This window comes from Ictidomys tridecemlineatus, chromosome 8 (genome assembly GCF_052094955.1).
Source record: "Ictidomys tridecemlineatus isolate mIctTri1 chromosome 8, mIctTri1.hap1, whole genome shotgun sequence".
Lineage (NCBI taxonomy): Eukaryota > Metazoa > Chordata > Mammalia > Rodentia > Sciuridae > Ictidomys > Ictidomys tridecemlineatus.
This window is the reverse complement of record NC_135484.1, coordinates 49075315-49094250: the sequence shown is the minus strand read 5'-3', so window position 1 is coordinate 49094250 and position 18936 is coordinate 49075315. Positions and strand designations below refer to the sequence as shown.

General features: G+C 36.3%; 1 protein-coding gene across 49 annotated transcripts in view; it reads right to left on the bottom strand.

The window, feature by feature from the left end:
* Positions 1 to 18936, bottom strand: part of LOC120889308 (uncharacterized) — a 306686-nt gene that overhangs the window by 149060 nt on the left and 138690 nt on the right. For 31 of the 49 annotated variants that reach the window (XR_013424946.1, XR_013424945.1, XR_013424947.1 and 28 more), the window contains 2 exons: positions 9481 to 9554; positions 6195 to 6330 (listed from right to left, as the gene is read on the bottom strand). The exons of 9 other annotated variants lie outside the window; for them this stretch is intronic. The gene's annotated coding sequence lies outside the window, so the exon portion shown is untranslated. Of the gene's footprint in view, positions 1 to 6127; positions 6331 to 9480; positions 9555 to 18936 lie in introns of all 49 variants that reach the window. 9 more of the 49 variants (XM_078019417.1, XM_078019401.1, XM_078019409.1 and 6 more) reach the window with 3 other exon arrangements.

Below are 18936 nucleotides of genomic sequence, written 5' to 3'. Positions count from 1 at the left end.
TGTGTCACCAACTGAATTTCATCAATATGTCCCATCACAGAGCTCTGGAGCTCCCTGGAAGCAAGTTGCAACCCACTACATCCTATTTCTCCTTGAGGGCATGTGACCTGATGTACTAGCTCCCAAGCCTCAAACCTAAAAACAGATTTAACTCTACATTAAAAAAAAAAAATCATTGCTACAGTAATACAGAAATGGTAACTAAAGTTTAATAACTAAGTATTTTAGGAATATTTGTGATGTTTTTCAACAATCCTTATCCTATTTTCCTATTTGACTATTGATTATTTCACTGTTCATTGATCAGCACCAGAATCTGAACTTGGGGGAAATCAGGAAAAGATAAGTCGATATTTTGAACAGTCAATAACACTGTTCAAAATATTTGTTTTTAAATGTGGTGCACAATATTATCTGAGTGTTGGACAACTTAGTTTTCTTCTAGCCAGAGTTATGCAGGGTTGATTGAAATAGATGTAGTTTTTAACAAGTGGTCTCCATCTTTACCTGTGCACATGAAAAAGTGTGTCTATGACCTGTCTTTATACATGTAGGATATGCAGAAAACAGGGATGTGTCTGCACCATCCACTCTGAGGGTGGAAGATGTGCTGCAATCAAGGATGAAGAGAGGACCTATCAACCAAGACTCATCTTGGGTGTCATAGGGAAAGAAATAGTGATTTCAACTAAAAAGAAACCATTTGTGGAATTCTTATTATTGACCAGTCCTTCATCTGTGTTCTGAATCCTGGGTTATGATGATGAATAAAGCACAAAATCTGTTTATAACCTCCTAGAGAAACAAACACATAAATATATATACTTATAACACAACCTAATATTCCACGTTATATTAAGAGACATAAATGGGCATGCTTCTGTGTGGTGCCATATACTAAAAAACTTTTGGAGCCCTTTTGTAGTGAACACTTGTCTACTAAATGAGTTAACAATTCCATCTCAACTAATTCGTTTAAGAATAAGAATAACTTATTTTTTAGTGTTAATATGGCAGAACAATAGGGCACAGACAAGTCAGGAGATGCATTTCATGGTACACTGGAAGTTGAATTCCAGTGCTCTTTAAACACACACACTACACCCACAGGCACACCCTTCTTATCCCAGATGTAGGGTAGAGAGAAGTTGGAAGGAATGGGGGAAGAACAACTCCGTAGTGCCTCCCAGAGGATTTTCCAGTTGTCTGTGTTGTCAAAGTGTGGTTAAGTTGTCAACAAATAAAAACGGGGTAAAGGGGGTGAAGGGCACACTAGATGGAGGGACATGGCCCTGGTAAAAGGAATGAAGGTGCAGAGTCTTCAGAGAACAGTGACCCTCAGCACTTAAAGCAATGCTTGGGGGGCCACGAGGGAAGGGAAGGCTAGCAGAATGATGGCGTGGCATTTTGTAGTTTCATCAGATGCTAGGTTAGAGGAAAGGAATTGACACCACATCCTGCAGAAGGTTTGGTGAATGGTACAGCCCGACCTTCACTCAGGTTCCACAATGGGGGAGGATGCGTGGACAGGGCAAGAAACTGCAGATCATGATGGGAGGTAGGAAGTCCTTTGGAAACCAAAGTGAGGCAATCATTGTGGAATTATACAAAGGGCACAGGTTTGAGAAATTTGGGGTCAAAACTGACAGGTGTTGGAGGCCTATCAGATACTAATGTGTGAAGAAAGCCCAAGATAGGGATGGTACCAAGATGTTGCAAAGACTTGGATGAGTGGTGTTAGCATTAGCAGGTGAGGAGCTGGGAGAAGCAGGTGCATGGAGAAAAGAGATTGGTTTTGAGGATAAGTAGTTTAAACACAGTGGTAGCCACAAGTTGGGGAAATACATAAAAGACCACAGTGTCCAATATGTGTAAGTGTGAAATACACACCAGGTTTGAAAGATATGATACAGACAAAAGAACATAAAATATCTCTGAGAAGGGTATTTTTTTTTGTTTTTGTTTTTGTTACTAATAACACAATACTACTGAGATGCTGACAGGGTAAACCTTAAAGAAGTTTATTTAGGATCATAATTGCAGAAGTCTAAGACTGAGGTCCACATCTTGTGATGGTCTTCTCCCTGGCAGAGTCCCATGATGCTGTAGGGTACACATGGAAGGAGATAAGGAGTGTGCGGTGGTGTATGTATGTGAACTTTAGTTTGTGTCTTCTTATGAAGCCATGGATATAACATTGAAGCACCACCCTGATGACATTATCTAATCTTAATCATCTCCCCAAGGCCCCACCATAGTTGGATTACTTCACATGGAGATTAAACTCCAACATGGTTTTCAGAAGGAACAAGCCATATTCTAAACATAGAAATTTCTTTAATTTTTATTATGATTCTATGTTGATATAATGTGTTAAGTAAAATATATTACTAAAATTAAACTCACCTGTTTCTTTTTACTTTCTAAAAATGTATACCAGAAATTATCAAATGTATATGTCTCATATTTCTTTTGGACAGTGCTGATATAAGAAACTTTTCTTAAATAATATATTGAGCTAGACAAAATCCTCCTGTATTAATATAAGATCACTATTATAGTACCAGATCATGTTATTCCTATGAAGTTGACTATTTCCTTCTTTTCTGTCTTTGAAAGTAACTCTTTACTTCACATGCATATTAAATAATGTTATGTTTCTATATGGAAGGACTCTAATGTCAAAAATAATAGTTTCAAGGACAAAGAAGGAGAAATATCAAATGAAACAAGAGACATCTGGAAAACAGGTGTATGGAATGACAGCATATTCAGAGGTAGGGCTCTGGGGTTCTACTACCTATCTTCAGAGTAACCCCTGTGATGTTGAGAAGCAATATGCCCCTCTGGTCTCAATGTCTTTAGTGACAAAATATGAGCCAGACTGGCCTCATTCAATTTCTATAACTTAATGACAGAATGTCATGAAGCACAAAGAACTTCATCAAGTTAATAAGTATTGATAGTAGAAAAGTAGAAGAAACAGTTGGAATCCCATATGGGAGGTGGGGAATATTTACATGAACTCCTAAAACAGCAATACTTTAAAAAAAAAAGAATAATTATATTAATCATCATGAGGAAGATGTTTAGAATAAAAGTTTGAAAAAGTTTGAGGATTTCCAATCCCAGACTAAGGAAACAACTTACCCTCTAACTGAGTGTTTGTCGACCCTCCCCACTTCCACCCCTCACCCTGGAAAGCATTTGACAGTTTCTGGAGACATAGTTTTGGTTCTCACGATTGGGCAAGGATTGTCTGCTATTGGCAACTAGGGGTCAAGGGCCAGGGATGCTGCTAAATAAACATCATACATCACCAGATCCAAAGAAAAGAATTTTCTGGCTCAGAGTATGAATAATAGCATGGATGAGAAACCTGGCTCTAGGTAACAAGGAGCTATTCCAGGTTGATGACTCAGTTAGTGAATTGTCTTTCCATTCTCAGCTATGTGAGATATCTATGCACCTTAATCACAATTAAGCTGAACAAGTCACACTCTGTCCTTAATTTTGTATTTGTGATTACAAATATGCCTACTTTAAATAAAATACCATACGGTGCTAATAAATTTGCACAAATTGATATTTTTAAAGTGGATATTTTACATAATTTTATTTAGCTTGGGAAAGAGTAGAACAATTACTGAGATAGACTAACCTGTTCTGATAAATAGAATAATTAGGAGCGACCTGAAAGTGAACTCTTATGAAAGTCAGGAATGTGTTTGCACTAACTTGAGATTTTTATTTTCAGTTTCTCTCTGATCTAAGAGATGTTGAAATAGCCAGAAACTGTCCTCATTGAATTTCCATCTGGAAGGAAAAAAAAAATGATAGAAATATTGGAGTAGCTCCATCCTGGTTTTGCAAAGTCAAAGAGCAGAACTATGGAATGAACCATTGTTTTCAAAATCCCTGAAACACAGTAGATTATAAATAAATGTATTTTCTCCTCCTCTTTTTTTTTAACCCATTCTGAGAATGTCTTAACCTTTTGAAACAGACACACATCTTGCAGGATTTTTTATTTTCAAAACTAGATCAAATGTCTGATGTCTAACTGCCCAAATTCTCCCTTTTTCACTTTTTTCAAGCTCACAGTAGGATTAAGGCAATGACTCAAGTAACTATCAAGAAATATGCAAGGATCCTATTGTACTCCACAATGTGAAGCTCAATTTGTCCAGCAAATACAAAAGACATCTGGACACTCGCTGAGAAAATAAACTGAAGCAATAAAGCGGTAGAAATGTCTCATGGTGATTTTGTTCTGTCTCATGTCTTTGCACACCTGTATTCTGATTAAGTATGAGATTTTTATCTCTAGCCCAGAGCTGCTCCTTGAAATCCAAGCTTATATACATATATACTCACCTGCCTCCTCAAGACATCTATTTTGATGGCTATAAGACATCTCAAATTTCCAAACCAAACTGTACAAACTGAAACTGCTATTATGTGCAAACCAAACTGCTCATTTCCATCACCAAACCTGCTTGTCTGGTAGCTGTCTCATTTCATCTCTCCAGTTGTTCACAAAAAAATCCTTCACTAGTAGTTTTAAAAATATAATCAGAAACCAACCTTGTTCTTATCTCCTCAACACATTAGAATGATCCTCCCTCTCCACCCCATAGCAATCCCTGTGAGCTAGCCCCTCTGCTTTCAATCCTGCCCTTGACTCTCTTCTCAGCCTGGTCACCAAAATAATCCCTTAAAAAACATAGATAAAGTTACTCCGCAAACCTTCCATTGGCATCCCATGCTAACCAAGGTAAAACTCAAAATCCTTGAGCTGGTCTTCAATGGCCAACATCAGGAGCCTCAATTTTTTTTTTAAAGGGACAAAGAGTAAATATTTTAGATGTTTAAGGCACTATACTCTGTGTTGCAAGTATTTAATTCAAAGAAACTCATGAGAAAATGTAAATCAGTTATCATAGCTATGTTCTCATAAAACTTTACATAGAAAACCAGGTGGTGGGCCAGATTTGGTCAGCTAGCCAGAGTTTTTGGATCCCGTCCAATATACCCCCTTCCTGCTTTGCTTTTCTCCATACCACTTAACATAATCTGACACACTGTTTATTTACTTGTTTAGTTTATCTTCCACAGTTAGGATATAAGAAGGGAAACTCATTGTTCTTTTTCTTTAGGCAGTACCTCCAAGATGTAGAGAAATGCCTAATATATAGAAGGCATTAATATTTGTTGAATGAATTAATGGTGACTGATTGAATGAAAATAAACATGCAACTATGCAGAAGATCATTGGTCTGTTTGGATGCTAGATTACTACACACACATATAGAGCACTAAAATATACTGTCTACTGTATCTACTGCCATGCACCCACTGCATTACATCAGGACACGATTTCCAACACATCACTTAGATTTCTTGACATGAGGGTACATACGAATAACTATAAATTAGCATAATGGAGGAGAACTTCTTATGCTTCTATAACATTCTTTTTTATCTCTTTTTTAATCTTAATTTTTTATTATTTTTCCTCTCTTTTTTACTGGTGCATTATAATTCTACCTACTATGGGATTTGTTTTTACATACTCATACAACACACAATGAAAATAAAATAAAAAATAATAACTCTTATTTTTCATTGCCACTCTCGATATTTATTATTCCAATTCATTCTGATAACATTTCTATAAGAAGTCAGATAGTATTTTTATCCATATTTATTAACTATAAAAGACCAGACAAAAAGGTTAAGCCACTTCACAAAAGTCATAGAGTTAGAGAATGTTTCCCAGAGTTGACACTGGGGCTGAGGTCTAAGGATGCCTCCACTGTGCAGTCACTTTTCCATGAGGAATTTTTCTCTTATGGTACCTTTGATTCCCAATAGTTAAGTTTTTATGTTTCACAATAAAAGGGGAATAGATCCAGAGAAAAAAATGAGAAGAACTTTGTCTCCTGAAATACTTGGCAAAGTTGCAGGAGAGAGCAAAGCAGTTAAATTTACCCATCCTGAAAATAATAACTCTCTAGACTTTAATAAGAGAATTACTAGGTACTAAATGACAATTCGCGAGTGCGAATGAAGAATTAGGGCCATGTTTACTGGGGAGGTAGAAAAACTTTAAAAGTAATCAAACCTTTAAACTTCTATGGCCCCTGTTTCTCCAGAGACTCTTTTCCTGGGTTTTGGCAAGGCTTACTCACAGTCTTGAAACTTCTTCTGCAAGTTCTTCCAGTTTCCTTTTTAATCATGGGTTCGGGGTATGGGTATCTGTTTTCTTAGTGGCAAGGAGATAGGCGGAAAGATTTCTGAGTTCCTGTATCTGAGGTCAACCATATCCTAAGGGAGACATGGAAATGTGAAACGATGCTTTTTCAGCATGACATTCTGATTTATGACCTCTGGTATGTTATGGCTTTGTTTCTTTTGGAGATAGAATCAATGAAAACTCAATACAAATTTTCTTTAATATCTTCCAAATTAATAGCTGAATCATGTAGTCTCTTAATACCTGAAATGTAACTTATATGTAAAAGTAAATTTCAACAAGTTCTGGCATCCACATTAGGGACACTCCCTTCAATTCATTATCTACAATTACACAACCAGAAAAGTCTTTATAACCAACAATCCACCAGCAAAATATTTTAATATAATCCTAGAGAATAAACTCCCAATTGGAAATGGCTTGTTCAGCAATGGACTGGGAAGGAATGTGGAGCTTCATCTGGACTCATTAGAGGCAAGAGAGGTGGCATCGTTGAAGAATGGGAAGACACAGTGCCATAGGTTTGTTAACTGGGGGGACCCTGTCCTATATTCTCAACCTTCTCTTTCATAATCACCTTTCAGCTGGAGTTGCCATGTGCTCAAACCATTCTGGGATAATGACTCCTCTTTTCTAGAAGTTTGCTCATTTTACTCTTTTCCTAAATTGCTGTCCCTCTGGTACTCCAGGGTCTTGCCTGAGTTCAACACTCCTCCTGATCACTGCAGCCTCTCCTGTCTTCAAACTTCATTGCACATGTTGGTCTTCACCATTCAACTTAGTACCTCCTGTCATGTTCTAATAATTATTTCACATATGATCATCTCACTTCTAAACTCCAAGACACATTTTAGGATTTGTATTTACTTGAATCCTACAGTAGCAGATTCCACAGAATGAAGGGTTAAAAATACCTGTTACAAAAAAAAACAAATGATTAACTTTTAACATCCCTGTGTCTTCATATCCTCTGTGTTCTTTGAGCTTGCAGTTGCCTCTGAAATACTATCCAAACCTGCAAAATCCATTCTGGTCTGGAGCCAGCCTACTCTTCCAGCCTCTTCATTCTTTGCTCTTCTCAAGGCTGTTTCTTCCCTTACCCATGTTCTCATCCCACAAGTACACACCTGCCTGCATCCTCAGGTCAAACAGTGCTGAACTCCTGAACATTCCTCAAGTTTGCTTTCTTCTGCTTTTTATGTTCTTGACATCTCATGATGTTTTTCATTGGTGTGCATTATCTCTTCCTCCCTCACCTATGTGAACTGTTCTTTCTCTTATCCTTGAAGACTCAGCTCAATGACTGCTCCCCTATGAATCCTATTTGATCTGCACCTCAGCTCTGCCCAATAAGGGGAGCTACCACAATGTCTTATACATTCTTTCATAGCAGTGCTGATCTTACTGCATAATAAATGATAATTGTCTATGTTTTTTCTGCTAGGTGATGAGATGTTTGAGGTCCATGTTGTTTATTCACCATGGCCAATCAGAAGCATTTAATAAAAATGGAGTACTCTATAAAATCCTGAAGGGAATTTTTAACACAATCAAAAATGAAGAAGTAAGGGTACCCCATTCAGAGAATATAAAATTATTTAGGTGGGTTAGGTATGCATACACTAAAAATACTTAAAGATAACTTTATATCAGTCAAGATACTGCCAGAAGACAAAAATCATATCAGGACTTTGAACAGGAAAAAATGTAATACAAAGAATTGTTAATTAGTAAAAGATGGTTAAAAGAGAACTCTAAGCAATCCAGAATTTGCAAGGGCAAAAAAGCAATTGCTACCATTAGGCTGAAGGAAAGAGGGCAACAAAGGTACCAGAGACTTAACAGAGGGCCTTCCCGAGACTGGCATTCATCTCTCTTCAGAAAGGAGGGGTCTGAGGCTCAACCAAGACTTGGCTTGGCTCACACCAGCTGATCAGAAACTACCTCTGATTGGGGCAAACATGACCTGAGGGTGTTGGCTCCCTTCTAAAGCCCAGCTGCCTCTCATAGCTGGAGCTGCAGTCCTTCCACCCTAAACTAAAAAGTAGAAAGCCAGAATTAAGGAGGGTGTATCTTCCTGTTGTTATCACATTCCAGTGTCTCACTAGCCCCTCTATTGACAAAAGCCAGCCCACGCCAGCTGGCAAAGGAGAAATGTTTACAGGTCCGGCGACAGTTTCACAAAACAAGGCAAGGAAGGGTGTATTTGTAACTGGAAGACAATAAATTGAAAACTGGTTCAAATTCAAAGCAAAATTAAACAAGGAGGTAAACTAATGTATTTTATATGTAAGACATAAAATGAATAAACAGGAATTTCTATGGGCAAAGTTAATATATTTTATTCTTGAAAGAAAATTATAAATATCTTTTCTATTTTCGTTAGGCCAACAAAACAAAAATTTTAATATAAAACAATGCAAATGTAATGTTTCTTGGTTTCTATTGATTGCAGATTTTAAAATACAGAGTAAAACACTTTTTTTAAAGTTCTAGTGTCAAACAAAAAGGTAGGTTTATATTATAGTTTGGATATGAAGTGTCCCCCAAAGGCTCACATGTGAGACAGTGCAAGAAAGTTCAGAGGAGAAATGATAAGGTTGTAAGAGCCTTAACACAATCAATGATTTAATTCTGTAATGGGGATTAATTGAGTGGTAACTGGAGTGGTAGGGTGTGGCTGGAGGAGGTGGGAATTGGGATGTGACTTTGGGTATATATTTGAATCTGGCAAGTAGACTCTCTCTGTTTACTGATCAACATGTGAGCTCTTTCCTTCTGCCATATTCTTCCACCATGATATTCTGCCTCACCTGGAGCCCCAAGGAATGAAGTCGGCTTTTTATAGGATAAGACCTCTGAAACCATGAGCCCTCAAATAAACCTTTCCTCCTGTACAATTTTCGGTTGGGTCCTTTGGTCACAGCATCATAAAATCTGACTAAAACAATTTATATAACAAGAAATAATGAGTTTGAGGTAATTGAAATATTATCAGGATGCTATAAACTATCTTATTCAAAATCCACAATAGAAAATATTTTTCACAGAATAAAATTATTTCTTTTCTCAGCATTAGAATAGTAAGAGAAGATGGAAGACTAAAGAAATAAAAAGGGAAGAAGAAAAATATCAAACTGTTAATTTTGGCCAGTTAAGCAATTAAACACAATGAAGGGATAAAGTAAAGTTCATCATGAAAAGACATCAATCAAACTCACCTATTAGACACTGAGTACCGACAGAGAGTACCAGAGGACAACAGAGTCACAAATTGGGTTCATTACCCTGAAACCTGCAGAGTACAAAATGTTTCTATTAATTTATGTGACTTCTCCCTAAATTTTCCATTACAAATATGGATTTAGATATTGTGAGTGTAGTCCTGCATATTGTGTATATCATTTTCAAGATGTGTAATCTAGAAACATAAAATCAATTATGAGAACAAACGTTGTATTCTCAAGTCCAGAAGATGAGAAGAATGCAGAGACATCTGTGGAACTGACTGATTGAGAAAGCTTTCTAAATACTATACATATTGAGAACCAAAATTTCCTAAATACAGGCAGAAAATACTCTCAGTCATTAAGTCTGCCCTTCCAATTGACATGAAAAAGTTTAAGACTGGACAGGCTGCAGATATTAGAATACTAAGATAAATGATAATAACTTTTACTTATATTTTTCTGCACCAGCTTTTGTAGCAAGGGCCACAACTGATTGTGACATGGCTCAGCCTGGTTAGATTTCCCTTCAGTTTAAAATCAACACCATACATCCTCAGTACGATCTTTCTTCCTTATCTCTTCAACATCAGAAGGCTTTTTTTTTTTTTTTTAATTTGCCTTGGATGACCTCTTGATACAGGCCACTGGTTTTCACTAAGGAATAGAACAGAGTCCATTAGAAATGCTTATTGTTTCTGGCAAAACAGCACCCACAATGCATTGCTTCTTCTCAAAGAGCTAAATAATCTTAGCACATATGCCTTCGGAGTCATCTTGAAAGGACAGGTCACTGAAAGAAAGTTATTCTTTTCCTTTGGGGAGCATCTGGGAGTAATATTCCCATGTGTCAAATCTGTTAGCTCCTGTCTCACTCACACCAAGACACCTGGTTGCCAGATATACACTTTGGCTTGTCAGATTCTGTCTACTAAGCAGCAGCACAGAGGGTTCTTGGATCGGGGTGGCCCTAAGATGGAGTGCTCACCAGAGAAAATATCACATTCTATCCTTTGTACAATAAACCATGATTATCAGAGGGAGTTGATCAGTCAATCCTCATTATTTTTCTTAGTGTCTGGTAAATGCTCATCTGACCCCTTCCTCATTTTGTTGAGCATTAATGGAAAAGTGAACTCAGATCATATTTCTGAAGTACTCATTCAAGGGCACCCATATGTGTTTTTCTCAACGTAAACCTAGACAACCTCTATGGAGCCCTGAACATGCATATCTTGCTGTTTTTGATAAGATTCATTACATGTCCTAGAAAAACTTGTTTATATGCTCAGATTTTTTTTTTTAATGAGGCACAAGTACTTCAGCTGTTTCCCAAGAAAGCACTGTGGATTAAATTCAAACCCGACTGAACTCATCAACACGTGTTCTCTGATGAATTATTATTTGTGCGAACTGACAAAGCAGTGTGATTTTTCTATCCGTCATTAAGTCTGCCCTTTCACAGTTGGTAATAAATATTTATTCTCTTCAATAAAAATGATACAAATACACTTGCAAACTACAGTTTGTTGTGATTTGGAAGGTATGAGGAATCATGGCAACTCCTTTAAAAAAAGAATCAGATTCAAATATTATGTAGCTCTTTATTGGGTTCAAAACTAGGAAAGTCACCTTTCTGAAAATTTACTTCTATGATAAATATTCACCAGGTACTTAATAATGTTAGAAGACTTTATCTCAAAAGCTACTGAAGGTTCAAATGCACTAAAGGAAATTAAAGAAGATAAGAAAATAGAATATCTCTGCCAATGATGGAAATAAGATGTAATACATCACTTCTCAATGAACTTGATTATATGGTGTACCTGTGGAGAAATCGGTCAGATATGTCAAACAATTGCTTCAAGTAATAAGAAATTGCTATTTTCAGATACAGCAGAAATTCAAGATCTATAGCTTTTTTCTCTTTTATACCCCATTGACCTATCATTACATATATCTTAAAAGAAAAACTTTATATTTTGTTGCATATCGAGCTAGTGAAAACTATAAAGATTACGGATTGCTTAAAATTTGTTCTCTAAAGTGGATAAATACAGAGCAGAATTTCTCAGGCTCAGCATTATTGACATTTTAGGCCAGATAATTCTTCCTTTTGTGAGAAAGACCTGTTCGCTGAAGGGTGTTTGACATCATCCCTGGTCTACACCCACCAAATGCAGGTACAGCTCCTGTCCCTGAGCTGTGTCTAACAAAAATGTCTCCAAGATTTGCCAAATATCCGCTGGGGACAAAAAATAAATAAAATAAAATAAAATAAAATAAAATAAAATAAAATAAAATCACTCTACAATCCCTGATCTAGAATAAGTTCCCGATTCAATATCATATGGAAAAAGAATTCATGTATAAAGCATTCAGAGGAAGGCATTCCCCCCAGAAACCAACCCTTAGACAGGCAGGCAGATGGTATTTTGGGGAGAGGATCTCAGGAAGTATCCATGAGGGAACCAAGGTGACACAGTGATAGGTAGGAAGCCAGTGAAGGGCTCATTGTCAAACTAAGCACCTCAAGGATGATGTGGGCTCAGTTTTGCTTGGAATAGAGTGTTGAACACTCATGGTTCACAAACTCTCAATGTTCCCCTATTAAAGTTGTTTTTCTAATAACTTAAGGAATAAACTCCTTGGCCTAACATCCAAAGCTCTGCTCTCAAAACGAGAGCAGAGCTTTGGATGTTTGGATGTTATTTTAATAGCCTTCTCTTTCAGACATACTTTATGATCCTCTGGTTTAAGAAAATTAACCTCATCGTTTCTCAACCAGATTCCAAATTTCCTGCCTGTTTGACTGTGTTCACGCTATGCCGTCATCTGAGAACTCGCTTACCTTATTTTCCCTCTTGCACTCCACTCTCCAAATTTCATAATCGTTCAAGGCCCAGTTCAAATGCCACTTACTTCTCCCAGTTTCCCATGCCCTCGCTCTAAGAGGCCTCCCTGCCCCACCTGTGAACTTCTCACCAACTGCTAGTGTCTACCCACATTCTAGATGCAAGTGAAGTTACTTGCAGCCTGGGAGAAAAAGAGTAGAATCATATCTAATGCCACCTGCCCCCCGCCACCAGGGTCTAACAAATGAAAAAAAAAAACATTTTCATCTTTCAACTTCTTTTTTTCTTAAAGGAAAAATGTTGTAATTTTGTCATAGCTTGATCCTTGGGTCAATGTGGAGATAAGTTTGAGTCTTTTCCTTTCTTTTTGCTCCTTCAGAAGTGGTAACAAACACAAACTAGCAGCCTGATGATACTCTGCAGATCCCACTTCAGGCACTGTTCCCCCACTCCCACTCCCACCCTCAAGGTCCTTCTTACCTTTTTAATCAGTACTAATTATCTATTGTGAAATTATGGGAGTGTAAAGAAATATTCAGATAGTCCTGTCTCTCCAGAAAGTTTCAAAAGATTGTCCCCACCCTTTGGGTTATCCAGGTGTTTTCTTTTTTTTTTCCAATGAGAGGGTAGCTTGTGTTAAATACAGGAAGACAATGTCTTAACAAATGCAAATTGGATCCTGAACGCAGGGATGCTGACAGTACAGGACAAGTTCTTAAGTTCTTTCGCATGGTGATATTTTCCAATAGCGTTAAGTGGGCTAGTATATCAGAGAAATTTTTCAGCATCAGATGAACAGTGAATTCACAATCAGTATTGGTGAAGTCGGTCAATGACTCAGAATAGTTCTTTCTCCTGCCTAAAGAGTCCAAAACTTATGGGAGTGAATAACATATTTAAAAAGGCATAAAAAATTACCTAGGTTATAGATGATAAAATTGAAGTATGAACATATGCCCTATTTTAGAGATGGACAACAGTTCATGCTGCCGCATGTAACATCCTACTTACATCTTCACCTTTCTACCACAGGTTTACTCAAAAGAGCATTTATTGTAGGTCACATGTAGAAGTATATATTCCGTCAGCAGTAAAACTATAAAGAATGCAAATGGGCCCTAAGTTACTAAGGATAGTTGTCAGCCCTGAGAATTCTCTAAATGACTATAATGACTTCTTACTATAAGAAACAAAATAAATGTAATGTTCTTCATTGAAACTGTTCTGTTAATTCAAGTTTTCAAACAATGGAGGGAGATTTTTAGTAAAGTAGATTGACTAATCACCCTTAGTTTCCAGACCTGTGTTCAATGATTCTAATTGGTCTGAATAGCTTAAAAAATAGAGCACAAACATGGAGATCTTCAGCTATAATGCTTTGTTTTTATTTTTTAATTAAGCTCTTTTTCAAATGGCTGATCACACCTACAATTTTTTTCCAGTTCTTTGCTTTTTCAATGTAACTTATTTCAGTTGCAATTTATTTATTACATCCATGAAACTATTTCCAAAATTAATCTTTGTTAAAATGTAGATGTAAGGTGACACAAACTTACTTAACTACTCCCCTCATTGTGCATTTTTATGTCTTGAATGATATCTTCCAGGAAAAAAAGAAAAATTGAGAAGGATGGTATGCATACATTTCAAAGAAATTGCCTTTGTTCTTCACTGTTGGAACAAAACTCCTTTCCTAATTTCCTGTGATAGGGAAACTAAAGGTTCAAACTTGTGGTTTTTTGTTTTTGTTAACAATATTACGTCATCAGCTCTTCCCTGTTTCACAGATTCATAGTTGGGAAAGGATATGATGAATTACCTATTCCTAATAACTTTTTCAAGAAATTCCTAGAAATAGCCATAAACTTGAGACTCTGGGAAATGGCAGCAGCAAGAGGAAGCTGACATTTATGTGCATGGATCATAATAAATCCATCCCATTCCATGTCTAATTGGCAACAAAACAAGGAGAGTAAGTATTTATAAGTAGGTAGATAAAGTTTTATTTGCTTACTTTGTGCAGAACATATCATAATCATCTGGCTAAATATTTTAATTCTCTTGTTATCTAGAATTGAAATCAGAATGTAAAAGTTCACAGGATTACTTCCCTTCCAGCTCTTCCCAACAGTACCTGATTACCTCGAAAGATAGCAAACATCCATGTAGATTTCAGCATGCTATTCTTATACTACATAAATACACATAGGTACATACATTTGATGCATTTGATATACACACATGTTATATATTTATAAATATTATATTTAACATATGATGTGTAATATATATGTAAAATCCATGCTTAATGGCAAAGATAACTCTAAGTTAAATAGAATATTTAGACTACTCCATTAACTTTTCATTCTAAACAACAGAATTTGACTTCTAAAAATTTCTTCAAACTTAAAATATGTTTTACTAAGAAGGTTTTGGTATCTCTCATTTCACCCGTAGAAAACTTATATAAGTAGGGAATTTTGATTTTACTCAATAGAACACAGAATACTCCCACATGTAGAACAGAAGAGCTAAAAAAAAAAAAAAAGGCTGTTTTGTTAGCTTGTTTATTCAATTGTTGGGTTCTTTGCCTCACTCTGTCCACGGATGATTTGAGAGGAATTAAAAACAACAATAATAAAAGTTAAAGTACAGATGAGATCATAGTTCTAGAAACATCATTAAGAACAGTTAAGGGGCTGAGGTTCTAGCTCAGTGGTAGAATGCTTGCCTAGCATGTGTGAGGCCCTGGGTTCGACCCTCAGCACCACATAAAAATAAATAAGTAAAGGTATTGTGTCAACCTACAACTAAAAATATCAAACAAACAAAAAAATACACAGTTAAGATCAAATTTGAATAATTTTCACAAATAAGAGGGCTCTAATGGCTTGTGTTATCCCATGGTCAAACCTTAATTTCTTGTAGTTTTTTTATTTTATGTTTGTTGTTGCAGCAGAATCAACAAGAGTTAAGTACCATAATCCTTTCCATAGTATGAAGAAAATATTGATATATACTTTCCAATCCCCCAATTTGAAAAAAGCTTGGTCTTTGAATGTCAAATTAGTAAAAACCATATTAGTCAGTGTGATCTGGCAGCTGTGAGAGAGAAAAATTTTGAGATCTGAGGCAGGAGGAGTATAAACTCAAGACCAGCCTGGCAACTGAATGAGATCCTGATCAACTTAGCAAAATATTGTCTCAAATTTTAATTGTTTTTAAAAAGGATTGGGAATATAGCTCAGTGGTGAAGCATGCCAGGGTTCAATACCCAATCCAAAAACAAATAAATAAACAACCCCCCCCCCCCAAAAAAAAGAGCATTACTTCAGTTAAGGTGGACTGAAATTTATTTTAATGAGGCAATCTATGATGTCATTGGGCATATTAAGATGAATCTGTATTAGTCTACTTTCTGTTATTACAATGAAGTACAAGGTTGGGTACTTATATATATTTTTAAAAGGGGGAGTTTTGGAGGCTGAAAGTCCAAACAGTATAGTCTTGGCCTTGGTAAGGGCCCCACCAAACGGAAGGAGTGAGGATGAGAAGAAGAGAGCACAGGTTCAAACAGAAAGTCAAAGCAAAGGGGAGGATCCAGTCCCACTCTGTTGATAATAACATTTTCATGGAGTACTCACTCAAGATCTAATGAGAACTACCAATTCCTTCTTAGGACCTGCTCCCTGTGACCTAATGACAACCCACTGGCCCCACTTCTCCAAGATCCCATCACCTTTTAACATAACCAAACTGAGGACCAAGCTTCCAATGTATGAGACTTTGTAGGCCATGCTTATACCACATTTGATCCATTGCAAATTCTAAAAGTAATTTTATTATATTCATTCTGGGAACTACTATATTACTGGAAAGGGAAAGGTCTTTCATTGTTCCACATCAAGTGAAGGGAAGGATAAAGTCACAGAAGCCAGCACAATTTTATCTGGTACCATCTTGGAAACAGAGAAATTACATCTTGAGTAAAAAGAAATGCATGTTTTCTGCTTTGAATTATTCACTGGACCCTACAGATAATAAGACATTTGTCTTAAAATTGTCCATCTGTCTTGAATATGCTCATTATATTTCATAAACAAAATTCAACATAGGAGGAAAACAGATCCCAGATGAAGGAGATTGGCATTCCAGACCATGAGTCGGAATCTTCTAAATGTGATAAGAATGAGCCAACCTCCCTGATCCTGAAACATTGGTAACCCTGTGAGAAAATTAACTATATTCATATAGTCCTCCAACATCCTAACCCCACACACATATTTTTATCATCAGGGAAAAAGAAACAAGATTTTTTTTTTCATAGTGTTACTTCTGGAAGAAATTTCTCAGGTAAGATTTTATGGTTATATACTCTGTTCTAAGTATTAGATGGCCCCTGGAAACAGCCATAGGTAGTTTTTATAGTGTTCCTTGATAAAGACTGAGGTGTTCTGTGGGGAAAGCCATTCTGAATGGGGCAAAGATAATAGGATCCAAATGTTAGCACTTTTTGATTCCTGGTCTGATACATAAATGGACCTTTGAGTATCCAGGGGATTTACATGGTTACTTTATCAACAGGGCTTTGAGGAAATGACCTAGAAGGAACTTAAGATTGTGTTCTCAGTATGAGTTCAGAAACTGTAGGAAGAAGTTAAGGTTGAAAAAAAAAAAATCTGAGATCCCTTTCCTGATTTGTTAGTTGAGGGAGCATCCTTCCTATATTAGGGATATTGGGAAAGTGGGTAATTATTAAGTTTCACATCCCTTGGAAATAAAGAATCCTAATCACAACCCTTGTGATTAAAAAAAAGATAATTGATCGAAAAATAAGAATATTTTTCTCAAACAGCTGTCTATAGTTTCTCCTAGCAAATAAGTAATTAGCCCCTAAAAGCTACCACCAATATGAGTTTTGCCCAGACAATTTTGTTAACTAGCTTCCTGTCACTATGACAAAATACCCAACAAAATTAACTTAGAAGGAAGAAAGATTTATTTTGAGTCATGGTTTCAGAATTTTCAGTGCATAGTTATGTGGCCCTGTTGCCTTTGGGCCTACGGAGAAGCAGTACATTATAACAGGAGAACATAGTGGAGGAAGCTGCTCATTTCGTGGCCTCCAGGAAGCAAAAAGAGAGAGGGGAAGGAGCTATGTTCCCAATATCCTATTTCAGAACATTCTCCCAATAACTAGGCTTCCTCCCATTAGGTCTCACCTCCTAAAGGTTCCTCCCCCGACTGCCACAGGCTGGCAAACAAGACCTTAACGCATGGGCCATCGGGCATACTTATCCAAACTATAGCAAAGATTTTCAAGGCAGAATTTGCCACGAGCCTCAGTTCACTATGGAGACACAGTCAGGAAATGTGGCAATGGGCTATCAATGCATACTTTAGATAATGGAAAGCTATTTAGCTGAATAAGTATTCTGAATCATTTTGCATGGAAATTACTGTTGGCTAGGATTATGTGTTATTCACTGACTGTATCAAGCTATCTCACCAGTTACTATGAACAAATCATTTTTATTATTATGAAAGTGGACATTGTAAATGAGTACGAATTTCTTTCAAGTCACTTGCTCATGGCCTTTATTTGGTGCCCTTCATTCAGTAAATATGTGGTTGTTCCTGAGAGATTCAACAGTTTGATATTGGGTTCTTAGAAGAGTGAAAATAATTTCAAATTATTATTCATTTTATATGTTTAAGGCATATTTATTATAAATATGTATAAAGTATAGTAAGAATAAAATTTCAAATCACCCATAATTATGGAATCCAAATATTTTATTGTGTAATGTTATCATCCAAATTCTATATTATACAACATAATATATATTTTTATAATGTGTATATCATATACATAAATACATTTATATAATGTAAATATACATTAAAATAATATATAATAAAATATAATATTTTGGTCACAGAAACACAAACCTGACTAATACATACATATTAAAAATAATGTAAAACATATGAAGAAAGAGAAACCTGGAGGTTTAGAACAGGGTTTAAAAGCAGCCTCTCAAGCTGATTTGGTACTTGCTAGCTAAGTGACTGTGCATGATGCCTAACCTCTGGATCTAACATGGAAACAGATGCATATTTGGTAGAGACGATATCCCCAAACACCACTTCATCAAGCTGTGTCTTAAGTAAATGATAAAATGCACAAGGTGCCAATATTTCTGCACTCCCTGTTTTCTTCTTATTTATCCTACTTGCATTATTTTGCTCCCTTTAATCCCTCATTCTTTCCTGTATTTTTTAAAATAAAAATTATTTAATTGAAGTTACTTTCTTGACAATAATCAGTCTTAAAATCTTTTGTTGGGGCTGGGGTTATAGCTCAGTAGTAGAGTGCTTGCCTAGTACAGATGAAGAACTGGGTTTGATCCTCAGCATCACATAAAAATAAATAAAATAAAGGTATTAAAAAATCTTGGGCTGGGGATGTGGCTCAAGCGGTAGCATGTGCGGGGTGGCTGGGTTCAATCCTCAGCACACATAAAAATAAAATAAAGATGTTGTGTCCACCGAAAACTAAGAAATAAATATTTAAAAAATTCTCTCTCTCTCT